Genomic DNA, 16825 nt, shown 5'->3' with positions numbered 1-16825 from the left:
TTCTCTCGTCCTTCAATCTGAGCTTTGGCAGGTTCACGAAATTCGATCCACACGCCTAGGTTGAGTTGGAATTGATGCGAACAAGGTTTGTGCTTCAATGCACCCTTTCAACTGAGCCCAGGGGGGCGTGAATTCAGAAAAGCAAAGTTGAGTTCTGAAGAAAATTTAGGTTGAAGTTCAAAATCCAAAAGGAGACCTCCCTCAAGCTGGGCGTGGGCTGTGGTTTTTGTAGCCATTTTGGATTTTTTTGAAATTCAAACAGGCTTAATTTGAGCCCTCCATGTGGCACCATCTCAGGGCATGCCATGTGGAATTTTTGAAATAAAAGAAATCTGAATTTTGTGGGTGAGACACCTCAGTAGGGGAGTTTGAAAATTTTCAAAACTTAGCTTGATTTTTTCTGTAGGAGTCTCCCCTGTGGCGCCACCTCAGAGGGTGTTGCTTGGGAGTTTGAAATTTAAAATCTGCTTTTTCTGAGGCTTCTCATATGGCACCACCTCATGGTGGGCTACTTTTATTTTGAACAAAATAAAGTAAAAAGAAAATGGAGCCAAGTGGGAGCTCTGGAATGGCGCCACCTCAAAAAGGAGTTTGAGATTTGAATCTAGAAGAAATAGGAGCATGCCATGTGGCGCCACATCAGAGTGGCTCCACACTGACACATGTCAAAAGGACAGAACAACACTCAAATGGCGCCACCTCTAAGGAGTTTGAACATTCAAATTTCTGCTTTTTCTAGAGGGAGCAGAGGCTGACATGTGGCGCCACCTCAGGGTGGCTCCACACTATCATGTGGCAAGAGGACACGAGCAGAGGAAGCCAAATGTGCCACCTCAGAGGAGGGTTGCTTCCACTTTTTTTGCTGTAGGGGAATTTGGACATGTGGCAATTCAGGATGGCTCTGCTTTTGGCAAGTGTCAGCTGGCTGGAGGAGTCTTCTCAAATGGCGCCACCTCAAGAGAGATTTGAAATTCAAATGAGGTTGGCTCTGGAGGAATGGAGGGTGGACATGTGGCAGCACCTCTGGGAGATCCTGCAGTGACACATGGCGGGAGGGAAGAGAAGGAGGAGAAGAGTCATGTGGCGCCACCTCAAAAAATAAAAAATGAATTTATGGAGGAAAATCAGCATTTGCGCCACCTAAGCCTGTGCTTGAATTTTTTTGAATTGTTGCTTTTTTTTAAGGAGGCCAAGAGTGACACGTGTCCTCTGCTTTTTCTGAAGGAAGCTAGGAATGACATGTGTCACTTACTTTTCTGAGAAAAGTAAGGAGAGACATGTGTCAGTCTGCTTTTTCTGAAGAAGGGAGAGAGTGACACGTGTCTCTTGCAGGAGACATACTTCAGATGGCGCCACCTCAATGGAGACATGCTCTACTTTTTTCTGGACAGGGCAGCACATGACACGTGGCATCTCAGAGTGACCTTGGAATGACACATGGCACAGGATGAAGATGGTGGACACTGACACATGGCATAGAATGAAGGGGATGTCTAATGACATGTGGCGGCATCTTAAGGTGGCCCCACACTGACACATGTCGGAGGATGGAAGGAGAGAGAGAAAATGACCTGTGGCGCCACCTCTAGGTGAACCCCACGCTGACACATGGGAGGAGAGAGAAAATGGTCCGGTGGCACCAATCCAGGGACAAGGCTCCTATATTTTGGGTTTTTCAAAAATCAGGTTTTTCAAAAGAAAAGCCTATGTGGCACCACCTCACAGTGGGCCCCACATTGCTTCTTTATTGAAATAAGGACAAGACAGTAAACCTCTTTTTTTGGATTTTTCATAAAAATCTAGACTAATTGGCAAAACAGACATTTTGAAAAGAGTTGGCCCCTGTAGGTTGATTTTGCAAAAGAATGATATTTAAAATTGCTGCTAAAATCAAAAGCTAAAATCCTTACTGAAAAATATCCAGATTGTTTTCCTGAGAAATATTTTGAAATTCAGAGTCTTGGGGGTAAAATGGGAAGAATTGCCAATTTTGAAAACCCAGGGTTTTGAAATCAAATTTGAAAAGAGTTGAAATTCGAATCTGGATTGAAAATTTTGAAATCGAGAGTTTTGGACCTCGAAATGACATGTTGTGCAGTGCAGTGATATGAAATGCTTATGAGATGATATGCAAAGACATGTCTTATAAAATGCAATCCTGAATCAGGACTTGGGGATTCCCGTCTCTTGTCAGGAATGAAACTTTGACCATTTGAGCTACAATAGAGAAATTTTGAGGGTTGCAGATGAAATTTGGGCTTTTGCAAGTTCTGAGCTCATAAATTGATCATTTTGCCGTCCGGTGATCCCAGAGGCTGGATGATGATGCTAGGTGGAAATGTTGGGGAGGTGAGTGAAAATTTGGGGTGTTTACAAGGCCCTGCAGCCGACGCGACAAGTCCAAGCCCAAGCTGGAGGGCGAGAATGGCTAACGACCAAATGGGCTAAGCAACCAGGAAGCAGGCCTTTGACAGGTCTGGACCGTATTTGGTCCAGACCATGTCAAGCCAAGGCGAGGAACCGAACCCACACCAAACCGAGTTGGTGGGTTCGGCTAATGCCCAAACTGAACCGAAAAGAGAGTGAGGAAGAATGGGGCATTCATGCTGGGAGTAGGTCTGGTAAGAGCCCTGCTGGACACATCTAGCATGTCTGGACCGTCCAGCCAAGAAAATGAAACAACGGCCCACATGTGACAGAAATTGTAAAGGCTGATAACAATGGGAAAGCCTGATGAGCATTTTCACGGCTCGACCCATTGGGCCAAGACCAGCAGCACCCAAAAAGGGGGCTAACCCGCATAAGCCGGGTCGTTGGGCTTAGGCCGAACCATGGTCTCCTAGCCGAAACGGAGAGAGAAAAGAAAGAAAATAATAATATCTTGGCAAGGCCTGACGGACATGGATCAAACCATATGCATAAAACACATCAACAACCAAAAGATAATGCTTGAACACTACAATAAACATGTGGATTAGCGACAACCTAAATTCGTCGTTAATCCGACGATGCTAATCCGTCGCTAAACTGTTTAGCGACGGATTAGCGTCGGATTAGCGACTGAAAACTTTCATCGCGAATTTTTCGACACTAATCCGTGCCAGAACTTATCCGCCGCTAAGTTCGTCACTAATTTGCGACGGATTAGCGACGAATATGATCCATCGCGAGTCCTTCGCTATTTTAAATTAGCGATGGATAATATCCGTCGCTAATCCGTCGTTAAATTTTTTAAAAAAAATTAAAAAAAAAAATTGCTCACTGCCGGCGCGTTCTCCGGCAAGGAAAATTTTTTTTTCACAGAACCGGTGCGTTCCGACAGGCTGCAACTCCGCGCGGATTTGGGGGAAGCTCCTCTCCTGAAAGTGCACTAGGATCGAGGCAACGAGCACTAGAGGGGGGTGAATAGTGCTATTAAAACTTTCTGCGGAATATTGAAGGATTTTGCAAATCTCAAAGCAAACACACAAAGAACACAAGATTTTATCCTGGTTCGGTCAAACCCGACCTACATCCAGTCCCCAAGAAAAACCCGCTTGAGATTTTCCACTATCAACCTTGTAAACTACAAGATCACACAGACCATAAGCGGTCCCACTTTCAGTAACAATCCCACTGAAAGCAAACAACTCCTTTACACCAAGGAGTCCTTTTTACAGAAAATAAATAACAACTTACAATACAACCTATGAGCCTTCCTTTTGAATGCAAATGAGATGCAATTGGCTTTTGAGGTTGTTGAAACACTCTACTCATGAATTCACTATCTCTTAAAGTGATTTGAGTGAAAAACTGAAGTGAAAATATCACGTGAGTGAGAAAACAAATACTTGAATGAATAGGAGTGAAAAGCAAGAAGTAATTCAATATAATTCTATTGAATTTTATGTTTTTGAGTGTAGAATGCACTCATATTTATAGTTAAAATATTTCATACGTTGAGAGTATGAAAGGGTGTCAAAACTGTCCATTTTGAACGATCAAAACGTTTGAAAAATGAAAAGACACGCCTTTTTGAAGTTTCAGGAAAACGACAAAATTAGTCGACTCAAACATCAGTTAGTCGACTAATAGTTAGTTATTAGTAGACTGACAGTTATCGTCGGTCGACTGATCTGTTAATCGAGCCGTTTGAAAATCTGAACTTTTGAAACTTAGTCGACTGGAGAAAAGTTAGTCGACTGATAATATCATCAGTAGACTGAAAAACCTTTTAGTCGACTGCTGCTAAAAACTTCTGAAAAACAAACATTCTGTTCGGTCGACTGATAAAAAGCATTAGTCGACTGCTGCTAAATTTTTCAGAAAACACATGTTCTGTTCAGTCGACTGATAAAACCATTACTCGACTGCTGCTAATTTTCCAGAAAACAGACATTTTGTCCAGTCGACTGATAAAACCTTCGGTCGACTAATTTGACAAGAATGACTTTTTAGAAAATATGGCGCGAAAGGATTAGTCGACTGATAAGTCTATTGGTCGACTAATAAACATGAAAATTTAAGAAAAGAGTTTTCTAAAAAGATTTTCAAAAGAGTTTCTTTTAGAAAAGTTTTTTCTAAAGACTTTTAAGATGAAATGCAACCTAAATATGCACTCTAAGTAAGGCTCTTACAAGAATCTAAGACTTTTAATGAATTAAACATATGCACACTAGTCTTCAAAGATTCTTCACTGAATTCTTCAATTTCTTCATAGCCTTAGCTGAAATGCAGTTGATTCCACTTGCTCATCATCAAAACCTTGTACTTGAAGTATCATGCATGGCTTCATTGTCATAACAATCTCCCCCTTTTTGATGATGACAAACTTAATCAAAGATGAAGCATTTAGATGCATAGATGGAGATTTTACTCCCCCTATCAATATGTTGCAAAACATTAAAAGTTAGCACATTTAAAGCACATATATCACATATTGATTGGTTTGCATTTCCATTCATCATTTCTTCATGTATTTAAAAATACATTCATTCAAAGCTTTCTTTTTCTCTTAATTTTGCATTTCTCATGCAAGATCTCCTGTAATGTAATTGCTATCATCTTTTTCTCAAGATCTCTCTGCAATTTCAAAGTAATGCTATCTTTATCTTTTTCTCCCCCTTTGTCAGAATCAAAAAGAGTAAGGGCAAAAATAGCATAAGCAAAATAGACTTTTAACTCATATCTCTATTTTAAAACACGGCAATAGAGTTCTGGCGTGTTTTGAAGATGCGCCAGTCACTGCAAGAGGATTCCGGTGTTTCAAGATCACGGCCAGAAGATTCTGGCGTCGACGAAGATGGAATCGAACTGCACTCCTAGGGTTTTTCAGAAGAAAGAGAGAGGCAAAAGAGAAAGAGGGGTTTTCGGTTTAAGGGTTTCGTTTTAAAAAAAATGAAAAGGTACGAAGTGAAACAATGCCTTTTTTTTTTAAAAAAAAAAATGGGTTTAAAAACAAATCCAAGGGGTGTCGGGTCCCTTCACTTAAAATTTTTTTCTTAAAAAAAATTTAGTCGACTAAAACTTTATCGATCGACTAAAAAGTGCGACTTATTCTAAAAATATCATCAGTCGACTAGAAATATATCGGTCGACTAATATGGTGCGATACATTCCAAAATATAAAACACCAGTCGACTAGAATTTTATCGGTCGACTAATATAGTGCGATTTTGAAATTTTGTTCAAAATCAGCATTTTTATAAATCCAAAAATGAGCAAATACCTAGTTCTCTCCTAATTCTCATAAAATCTTCATTTTTAAGGGGTTTAGTAAAGATATCAGCATGTTGTTCTTTAGTGGAAATAAAATTTAACGAAATATCTCCTTTTAACACATGATCTCTTAAAAAATGATGTCTGACTTCAATATGCTTAGTTCTTGAGTGCTGAATAGGATTTTTCGAAAGATTTATAGCACTAGTGTTATCACAATAAATAGTTGTTGTGGAGTAATTCAAACCAAAATCTTTTAAGGTCTGTTTCATCCAAAGTACTTGTGAACATGCTAAACTAGCCGCTATATATTTAGCTTCAGTTGTTGAGAGTGATACTGAATTTTGCTTTTTACGAAACCAAGAGATTAAGGAATTTCCCAAGAAATGACAAGTTCCACTAGTACTCTTGCGATCAGATTTACTTCCTGCAAAATCTGCATCATTATATGAAACTAAATCAAAGGAAGATGATTTTGGGTAAAACAAACCGAAATCTGAAGTATCTTTCAAATAACGAAGAATTTGTTTTACTGCAGTTAAATGAGATTCCTTTGGATAAGCTTGAAATCTTGCACACATACAAACACTAAACATAATATCAGGTCGACTAGCAGTTAAGTATAATAGAGATCCGATCATACCTCTGTAGAGCTTAGTATCTACACTTTTACCATTTTCATCTTTATCAAGAGAAGTAGTTGTACTCATAGGATTCCTTCTTGATTTCGATGAGTCCATCCCAAATCTCTTGAGAAGTTCTTTTGTATACTTAGCCTGATTGATGAAGATTCCTTCTTCAGTTTGCTTTATTTGAAGTCCAAGGAAGTAGTTTAATTCGCCCATCAAGCTCATTTCAAACTCTTCCTGCATAGCCTTAGCAAATTCTTTACAAAGAGAATCATTAGTAGAACCAAATATTATGTCATCAACATAAATTTGCACAATAAGAATATCTGAATTAAAAAGTTTAATAAATAAAGTGGAGTCTACCCGACCAATGGAAAAACCAGATTGTTCTAGAAAATTTCGTAGTCTTTCATACCACGCTCTTGGTGCTTGTTTGAGTCCATACAAAGCTCTTTTCAATTTGTAGACCTTTTCTGGATATTTCTCATTTTCAAAGCCTGGAGGTTGCTCTACATAAACTTCTTCATTGATGTGTCCATTTAAGAATGCACTCTTAACATCAATTTGATATAACTTGAAGTTCATGTAACTAGCAAAAGCAAACATCATACGAATTGACTCTAATCGAGCCACTGGTGCATAGGTTTCATCAAAATCTATGCCTTCTTCTTGATTATAGCCTTGTGCCACTAGCCTTGCTTTGTTACAAATGACTTCACCATTTTCATCCAGCTTATTTCGGAAGACCCATCTTGTTCTAATTACTGGATGATCCTTTGGTCTATCAACTAGATCCCAAACATCATTCCTAGTAAATTGGTTAAGTTCTTCAGACATGGCTAAAAGCCAAAATTCATCATCACATGCCTCATTGATATTCTTTGGTTCTAATTTAGATATGAAAGCAACATTTGCAATATATTTTTCTAACTGCCTTATAGTTTGGATACCACTCTTTATTTCACCAATAACTTGTTCATGTGGATGATTAGGAACTTCTTTCCAAACCAGTTGAAGAGGAATATTTTCTTGAGAAGTACTCTCTATCAAGGGTTCTTCTTGAAGTATTGCTTCTTCTTCTTCGCTTAGAGGAATAACCTGCTCACAATTCTCATCAAATGCAACATGTAAAGATTCTTCAATACAAGATGTTCTTTTATTGAAAATACGATATGCTTTACTTCTAGAAGAATATCCAAGAAATATTGATTCATCTGATTTTGAATCAAACTTATCAAGATTATCTTTGGTATTTAACAAGAAACATTTACTACCAAAAATTTTGAAATATGAGATATTTGGTATACGATCATAATACAATTCAAAACATGTTTTATGTAAAATTGGTTGAATAAGAACACGATTTAAGATATAACATGCTGTATTAATTGCTTTAGCCCAAAAATATTTTGATAAATTTTTATCTTGAAGCATGGTTCTAGCACATTCTTGCAAAGTTCTATTCTTTCTTTCAACAACTCCATTTTGTGGAGCCGCTCTAGGAAAAGCAAAGTTGTGAGAGATACCATGTAAATCACAAAACTTTAGAAAAGATTCATTTTCAAATTCACCACCATGATCACTACGAATTTTAATAATAGATGTAGATTTTTCATTTGTAATTCTTCTACAAAGTTTAGAAAATTCTGAAAAAGCATCATTTTTGCTTTTTAGAAAAATCACCCATGTAAACCGAGAATAATCATCTACTATAACAAAAGCATACTTGCTACCATTCAAACTTTGAATTCTAGATGGTCCAAATAGATCTAAATGTAAAAGTTCAAGAGGACGTTTTGTTGAAACTATATCTTTAGCTTTAAAAGAACTCTTGATTTGTTTACCCCTTTGACAAGCATCACATAAGTGATCCTTTTTATATGGTATTCTAGGTAGGCCTCTTACAAGATCATTCTTGGATAATTTTGAAATAATTTTAAAGTTAACATGTCCAAGTCTTTTATGCCATAACCATTGAATTCATTTGAAACAATAAGACATTTTTCATTAAAAGAGGGTAATTCATCTAGAGATAGTTCATACACATTGTTTCTTCTTTTACCTTTAAAAATGATCTTTTTAGATTGAAAATCAGAAATTAAGCATAAATCATTTTCAAAAGAAACATGAAAACCTTTATCACATAATTGACTAATAGATATTAAATTATGCATTAAACCATCCACTAAAAGAACATTTTCTATCAAGGGAAATTTTGGATTACCAATATTACCAATACCTATCACTTTTCCCTTGTTATTGTCACCAAAGGTGACGGTTCCTCCATCCTTATTTTGGAGGGTGGAAAATAACTCCGGCCTTCCAGTCATATGTTTGGAACAGCCGCTGTCCAATATCCATTTGCTCCTTATGTTGTGTACCTACAACAAAATCAGAAAACAGAGCATTTGACCCGTTTCTATTTTCGGGTCCATGAGAGTTAGTCTTAGGAACCCATATCCATTTGGATTTTGGTTTCCTTTGATAATAAATATTTTTTCTATAAAAGAATTTAGAATAAACATTTCTAGAATAATCATTTCTAGATGCATTTCTATTAGAACTAGAAAGTTTAGTTTTATGAACAAAAGTTGAGAATAATGTCTTTGATTTTTCACCACATAGTTTGGTCTATTTTGAGTATCAAAGAAGCTATATCCCTGATGATGCATGAAATGCACATCATGTAAACAAGTTTTTCATGCGTTTTGTATCAAGTTTAAGGTTTTAAACCCATGTTTAGATGTGTTTTGATAGTAAGGGGCTATGGTTCGAATTTCAGAAAAATCGGAGTTAAAATGAGAGAGTTATGGCTATTTCAGTGTTTGGGCACGGATTTCGAGGTGGATCGGATCCATATCCGACCCAATTAGGTCAATTGGACCTTGGATCAACTCTTAGAAAGCCCAAAACCCAACCCACACACCTATCCATACTCATTTCAAAAAGTTTTTCTAAAAACCCCCCAGAAAGTGGCGCCTAGCAATATTTTATTTTTTAACACTCTTTCTGAAAAATGTCAAAACTATAAATAGTTTTTTTTTCAAGAACCCTAGGCGTCTTTGGCTGTGTTTGGACGCCCCCTACAGTGACTCTACAACAGCAGCTCCTTCCTCTCCATCTTCCCCAAGTGTTGGCCATTGAAGATCGACCTATGCTTGATTTTCAAGCATATTTTCAAGCTTTCTTTGGTTTCTTTTCATTTCTTTCTTATTCCTTGCGGTCTTTTCACCATTTTTCTGTACTTTTGCAGGTGTAGCAGAGGTGGAGACCATTAACCTTGGGCGGGAGTGCGCAACACACCACCAAGGTGAGCCGGCCCTACCTCCATCCGGCTTTCTACACCCTCCGATCGCGAATCGGCTCACATTCCATCACCGGTGGATCTCCAACGTGTAGCAGCTGCAATAGGTGCCGTTTTTGGTGAAGTACAGCATCCTTGAACTGTAGAAGACGTCTACATCCAGCCACGGTCCGCTCTTCTTCATCCCCCCGGTCGTCGGATCTTCCAAAAGGTAGGTCTTCTTCTTCCTTCTCTTCTAGATAAAACCGATTTGTGTGTGTGGTTTTTGTTTTGTTATTTTCTGTATGTTTCTTGTTTTTCTTTTTATTTCAACCTTAGAATAGCATTCGTGCATAGGCCAGCACGTTAGCTTAGGTTTATTTATTTGATTGATTCATTGGAATCGAGTTTTTATTGATTTTTCATCTTTTTTATAAAAATCGGCTAGATCTTCATCTAGCCGATTCTTCAAGTTTGTCATAAGTGTTCTTGATATTGTTTTACTGAAAATTCAATAAAAAAAAGTATTCATTTTGATTTACTTTATTCGGTTTTTGTGTGGGTTGTATTTGGTTTTAATTAAAAAGAAAAAAAAATCCAAAATCGGCTAGACTTATTCTAGCCGATTCTTGATTTTTACAAAAATATTTTTCTGTTTTGATATTTTTGTTTTGTCCAGCATGTGTATTGTGTTGTTTTGCTGAAAATCCTATTCCAAAAAGTTTATTTTAATTCATTTTGATTGTGGGTGCTGCTTGTCTTGTTTTGATTGTATTTTTGAAAAAGAAAAAAAAATTCGGCTAGAGATATTCTAGCCGATCTTTGTATTTTTGTTAAATTTTTGTGTTGATGTTGGTGAACCGTGTAGTTGCTGTGTGTTTTAGGTGTTAACAGTAGTATATAGTTGTGTTAGTCATTTCATTGTTTTAGGATTGATTTAATTAGTTGTTTTAATCAATTTTTCGTTTTTGTGTTTTGAGTCTATTGTTGAAAATTATAAAAATCAAGTTTTCTTTTTTTTTCATGTTTTTAATTCCAGCATAGTGCTGTTCTTGTTAGCCTTGGTGTAATTAGGAGTCCTTTGTATTATTCTCTAATTTAGTTTTATCAAATTAGTGGTTATTTAGTTTTATTGCTTTTTGTTAATTTATAATTTTAGTTTTTTTTTATTTTCGTGTTGTTCTTCTTCTTCCCCAAGGTGGGGCGGCAGCCATTAGAGCTCCCCTGGAGCTCTTGGTCAAATTTTTTTAGCAAGTCTTAATGGTCATTAGTTGAGTTAGGAAGGTGTCTAGGTTCAATGTATTAGGTCTTTTTTTTTTTTTTTTTAGCCGTTTCTAGGGTTGCATTTAGGTAAGTTTTGGAATTAGGTTAGCATTAACTCCTAGGAAATCGATTTTCCATTTAAGTTCTTTTGTTCCCTAGGTATAATTAAGTCTATTAGTTTAGAAAGTAGCATCCATTGAAGTTGGCGATTTTTGGAGAAGGGAGGTAATTAAAGTAATTGAAAATTGGAAAGCTTTTGGAAAAAGGATATTCTTTAAAAATCGTGTGAGGCATTTAAGGAAAATTTGAATTTTGAATGTGTATTAAAGAAGGAGTTACTCCTTAACTTTGGAAAGTGTTTTGCAATTAAACCAAAATTCCAATCTAGGTTACACGATTTCCATAGAGCATTAAAAGCATTTTAATTCCATCTTGAAAAGCAAAAATCATGGATTTCTAGATTGGTCTTTTCAGATTTCCAAAAAGGTATTAAAGGCAATTAAGGAGTGTAACTCCCTCTTTAAATGGGGCGATTTTTGAGAATCCAAAGCATTTCAAAGTTTGAATATTGGTAATTATTACATTCCTTTTTCCAACCTCCTCCATTAAAATCGTGAACTTTGGATTAATTGTAGCTTAATTAGGAGGTTACTACTTTAGTCTAGACCTAACCTAGTCAAACCGAGCCTAGGTCGAGTCAACCCCTAGTCTACACCCCCTTTGAGTCTAGTCAAAACCTAGCCTAGCCCAAGTCAAAGCCCAACCTTAGTCAAGTTTAGTGGAGTCAACCTTAACCTAAGTTAGGTCAACCTAGTCTACCTAACTTATCTAAGTCAACCCTAGTTGAGTCAAACTTAGTTCAAGCCTACTTAAACCGAGTTCACCCTAGTCTTGCTAAACCTACATCCAAAACCCAATCTTGGTCAAACCTAGTCAAAGACCTAACTCGGGTCAAAACTTAGTCTAAACCTAGTGAGTCAACCGAGCTTACCTAATCCCATCCGAGTGCATCCAAACCCAAACTGAACCTACTCAAGTCGAAACCGATCCTAGATCGAGTCAACCAAGTGAATCCTAACCTTAGCCTTCGTTCTTTAGTTAAGTAAGTCATTTTTTTATTATTTCCTTTGATTTCTATATTAATTAGTTTATTTATCTAATTTAGTTTTAGTATAGAAGTGTGTGTACGTATAGCGTATTTATTCAGTATGTATGAAATGTGTTTTGTTGTGTTTTGAATGATAGTTAGATATTAGTTAACTTAGTGGTTAGATTGCATTTTATTATTTAGCATAGTTGCATTTCCATTGTGAGTTAACTTAGTTCTAGTCATAAATTGCTTGTAGGTTTTGTGCGTCATGCATTTAGTATTTTCCTAATTATCATCTGCATATACACTGTTATACAGTGTCATTTAGATTGCATTAGGTGTAGATTGCATTTGATAGTGTTTCCATAGGTTCATAAAGTGAATAGTGCACTCAAATAAAAACCAGATTTTTGCCCTGTCGAAACAGAATTATTTTCTGATCAAAAACTCTGTGTTTTCCAAATTTATTTTTTCTATTCACTGTATTGACGTGTTATTTAACTGCAGACCAAATTTCAGCTCATTCGGAGTTGATTTGGTCTGATTTTTAAGCGTTTTGTGAAAACCGCTTTTTCTGGATTTTAAATTACAGGACTGGCGATATCTTGATTTTTCCCAGATTTGAAACGCTTATATCTGGAGTTCCAGATACTGTTTTTTAATTCTGTAAAAACTGTCATTTTATTTAATCTGTCAGTTGCAGAACAGAACAAATTTCGGGAAAATCGGACCTCGTTTGCCCTATCAAACAGCGGTTTTCCGATAACCTGTCAGATTGCTAGTTTACACTAGTTAGGGGCAGTTTCGTAATTTTCTTAGTTTCGGCATTTTAGACTTGTTTTCAGTAGTCTCTGTATTTTAGAAGTTGCATAATCATCATACAGCATTAGTAGAAGTAATTTGGTTAATTTTAGAATTACTTTAGTATGTTATTTAATTTTTGTTTGATAAATAGCATTTGTTTATTATTTTCGTAGAATTAGACATAGTTTTAATTGTTGTTTGCATCATTAAAATAGAAAACTAACTTTGTATTTTTCTGCATTTTTTAGGTTGAAAAGCATATTTAGTTTCCAGGGTTAGTATACAAGTGAAAAGATTCTCTAAGTGGCGAAAAGACAGAATTACCCTTGGCGTGGAGCAGAAGACTAAATGCTTGTTTATTGTTCTTTTAGTGCTTAATTGTAGTTGTATTCACTTTATAATTGTAGATTGTCATTTGATATTAATAAATTAAATTTTCTAGAATTATAGTGATTAATTCCTGTTCCCTGAGGATCGACCCGTACTTACCACTTTGTGGAAAGTCGGTTTTTATATTTTTGGTTGACGATTTTCCAAAGTTTTATTGAAAATAACTGTTTTAAAAAGAGCATTCCAAAATATCAACCAAATTTTGGCGCCGTTGCCGGGGAACGGCGAATTAATTACTTTATTTCTTAGAGTTTAATTTATTATTATTTTGTTTTAGTTAGTTAATTAGTTGTTTTCTTTTTAGTTAGTAGGATTAGTAAGTGAATATAGGATTAACATAGTTAGTAAATATAGGATTCACATATTGTTCTTTTTAGGATTCACTTAATTATCATTCTGCAAGGAGCGATTAGACAGGTGGGTTTTAGAAAAACATAGTTTGTGATTTCCTGTATTTATTTGTTTTAGCATTTTAGAATAGTTTACTTTGTTATTTAATTATTTAGTATAGAATTCTGACATAGCTATATAGCATATTTGTTTGTTTTTAGTTACTGTTATTTGCTTATTTACATTTTAGTATCTGTGCTAGTTTAATTTTTTTTAGTTAGGTCGTTTGCTTACATCTGGTCTTAGTACCAGTGTATGCAGGGTCGACGAGGTCTAGGAACCCCATTACACCCATTTGTTGACAACCCAGAGAGAATTTTACATTCTCATCGAAGTTCGGCAACAATGGCTGACATGGATCCTCCACCTCCACCCCCAGTTCTTTCACGCCCTCTGCGGGAATACTTCATTCCCACAGACTATGTTCAGGCATCCTGCATTCGGAGACCCGATGTAGGAGCGCCACATTATGAGATTAAGGCCAGCATTATTCAAATGCTTCCATCCTTTTATGGCCTTAGTCATGAGGATCCCTACCGACACTTAGATGAATTCCTCGAAATCTGTTCTACTGTTAAGATACAGAATTTCGATGATGATGCGTTGAGGTTGACTCTATTCCCTTTTTCATTGAAGGACAAAGCCAAGTATTGGCTAAAGTCCTTAGATTCTGTAGAAATAGAGTCCTGGGATCAGTTGCAACAGGAGTTTCTTCGGAAATACTTTCCCATTGGTCGCACAAACCAATATCGTAGAGCCATCACTAGCTTTTCAGAGCTAGATGGTGAGCGCTTTCATGAGACCTGGGAGAGAATGAAGGATCTCCTCAGGAAATGCCCCCATCATCAGGTGCCGAAATGGCAACTGGTGCAGAGTTTCTATGATGGATTGTCTGACAAGAATCGTCAGATGATCGACTCTTCATGCGGTGGGACATTCATGCTGAAGAGCGAGGACGAAGCATGGAGGCTATTTGATACATTGGCCGAGAATTCACTCCACCATGCTTCGAGCTCTCATTCTGATAGAGCCACACCCAGCATTCAGAAGAAAGCTGGCGTTCTTGAGATTGGTCCATCTACTGCACTACAGTGTAAAGTAGACATGATTGCTCAGAAGCTGGACCAGCTTCTCTCAGGACCATCCACTACACAGCAGGTGTGTACTCTTTGTGCCAGTCCGGCACACGAGATCACTGAGTGCCCTTCAGCAGCTCAGTACCCTGAATTTGTTCAAGAACAAGTTCAGGCAGCTCAGGGTTACGTCAGACCGCCAAATAACCCATTTTCATCGACATATAATCCGGGTTGGCGTAACCATCCCAATTTTTCATGGAAGAATCCACAGTCTTCTCTACAGATGCCTTCTTCCTCTCAGCCAGTTCGGCAGCCATCTTTTACTCAGCCATTTCAAAGACCGAACTATGCTCAGTCTTTTTCTTCTTCAGTTCCTTCCCCGATTCAGCAGGAGTCTGCCCCGCAGACATCTTTTGAGGAGAGACTTCTCCAGGCATTCCAAGAGGTGAAAACCTCTAATCAGAACGCCTTCGAGAAGTGTAGCCAGATTTTGAGCTCACATACGCAGTCCATTGCGAAGTTAGAGTCGCAAATGGGACAGTTAGCTGAGGCTATTAGTAGGAGACCCGAGGGTACATTGCCGAGTCAGGCTGTCATGAACCCGAAGGGTAAGGACCAGATGACTGGAGGCCTATTTCATACTGAGACACAGCAGCAGGCTAAATCAGTTATGGCCTTGAGGAGTGGACGTGAGTATCACGTTGAGAGTAGAGAGAAGATAGAGGAGCCAGAGACCATTGTTTCACCTACGTCGGCTCAATCATCATCCCCATCCCCATCATCACCTTCATCATTTTTATCCTCAGAGAAGAAGAAGGATAGGAGTGAGCCTTCTCACAAAGAGGAGGAGCCAGCAGAGTATATCCCCCCACCACCCTATCCCAAAGCATTAGAGTCTCCTGGTTATAGAGGGAAGCAAGGTGCGAAGATCCAGGACATGCTTGATATCTTCAAGCATGTACAGATCAACCTACCTTTGCTCGATGCTATTCAGCAGGTGCCAGCTTATGCCAAATTTCTGAAGGAGCTATGTACGCAAAAGAGGAAATCCAGAGAGCGAGTTCTTAACAGGGTCCATCTGACTGAGCAGGTGAGTTCAGTACTTCAGCATCAGACACCACCCAAGCTCAAGGACCCTGGAGCACCTATCATTGCTTGTACTATAGGGAACATCCGGATAGAACGCGCATTGCTCGATCTTGGAGCAAGCGTGAACATTCTGCCCGGATATTTCTTTGATTCTTTCGGGTTAGGGGAGATGAGATCGACTCCGATTACACTTCAACTGGCAGATCGTTCCGTCAAGGTACCGAGAGGTGTCTTGGAGGACGTGCTAGTTAAAGTGGATGACTTTTATTTTCCAGTCGATTTCATTATCCTTGATATGGAAGGAGTAGACAGCCAGCACCAGACTCCGATTATTTTAGGCAGACCATTCTTGGCGACTGCCAATGCGTGCATCAATTGTAGAACTGGAGCCATGGATCTCTCATTTGGCAATAGGAAGGTAAAACTGAATATTTTCAATGCCGCGATGGGACCAGCAGGAGACATGGACTGCTTTCATGTAGACATTGCACAGGAGTTAGTGGAGGAGCAGCCCGAGTTGTACATTACTGAGGATTCTTTAGATTTGTACCATATAGAGAAGAATAGCGGTTTAGATAGTGTAGATGTGTCTAGAGTGTCGTCGGAGAGACCACCTTGGGGAGCAGTCAGGGAACCCCTTCCACCACTTGCGGAGACCCCCGCCAAATCGTCGATCGAGTCGCCTCCGAAACTTGAGTTGAAACCCTTACCGGATTCACTCAAGTATGCATATCTCGGAGATGATGAGACTCTGCCTGTGATCATCTCGTCCTTGCTCACTGAAGAGCAGGAACAGAGATTGCTGACTATTCTTCGGGAGCACAAGGCAGCGATTGGATGGGGAGTTGCTGATCTAAAGGGGATTGATCCTTCATTCTGCATGCATAGGATCCATTGTAATGAGGAAATCAAGCCATTTAGGGATATGCAGAGAAGGCTAAATCCCAACATGAAGGAAGTGGTGAAGAAAGAGGTGGTGAAGTGGTTGGATGCCGGAATCATTTACCCTATTTCTGATAGTCAGTGGGTCAGTCCGATTCAAGTTGTGCCGAAGAAATCAGGACTCACTGTGGTTGAGAATGAGAAGGGTGAGAGAATTCCGATGAGGACCACT

The 16825-nt window shown here is 38.2% G+C and overlaps 1 non-coding gene across 1 annotated transcript; it reads right to left on the bottom strand.

Annotated features, from left to right (window-relative positions):
* Positions 1 to 14294: 14294 nt before the first annotated feature.
* On the bottom strand, positions 14295 to 14397 carry LOC149834947 (small nucleolar RNA R71). Its single transcript, XR_016432871.1, has one exon. It is a non-coding gene; the product is annotated as a small nucleolar RNA R71 (small nucleolar RNA).
* Positions 14398 to 16825: the final 2428 nt, after the last annotated feature.

This window comes from Nuphar pumila, chromosome 6 (genome assembly GCF_984573655.1).
Source record: "Nuphar pumila chromosome 6, dmNupPumi1.hap1.1, whole genome shotgun sequence".
In the NCBI taxonomy this organism is placed as follows: domain Eukaryota; kingdom Viridiplantae; phylum Streptophyta; class Magnoliopsida; order Nymphaeales; family Nymphaeaceae; genus Nuphar; species Nuphar pumila.
Note: the sequence above shows the minus strand (reverse complement) of the source record. Positions and strands in the feature narration are given on the sequence as shown.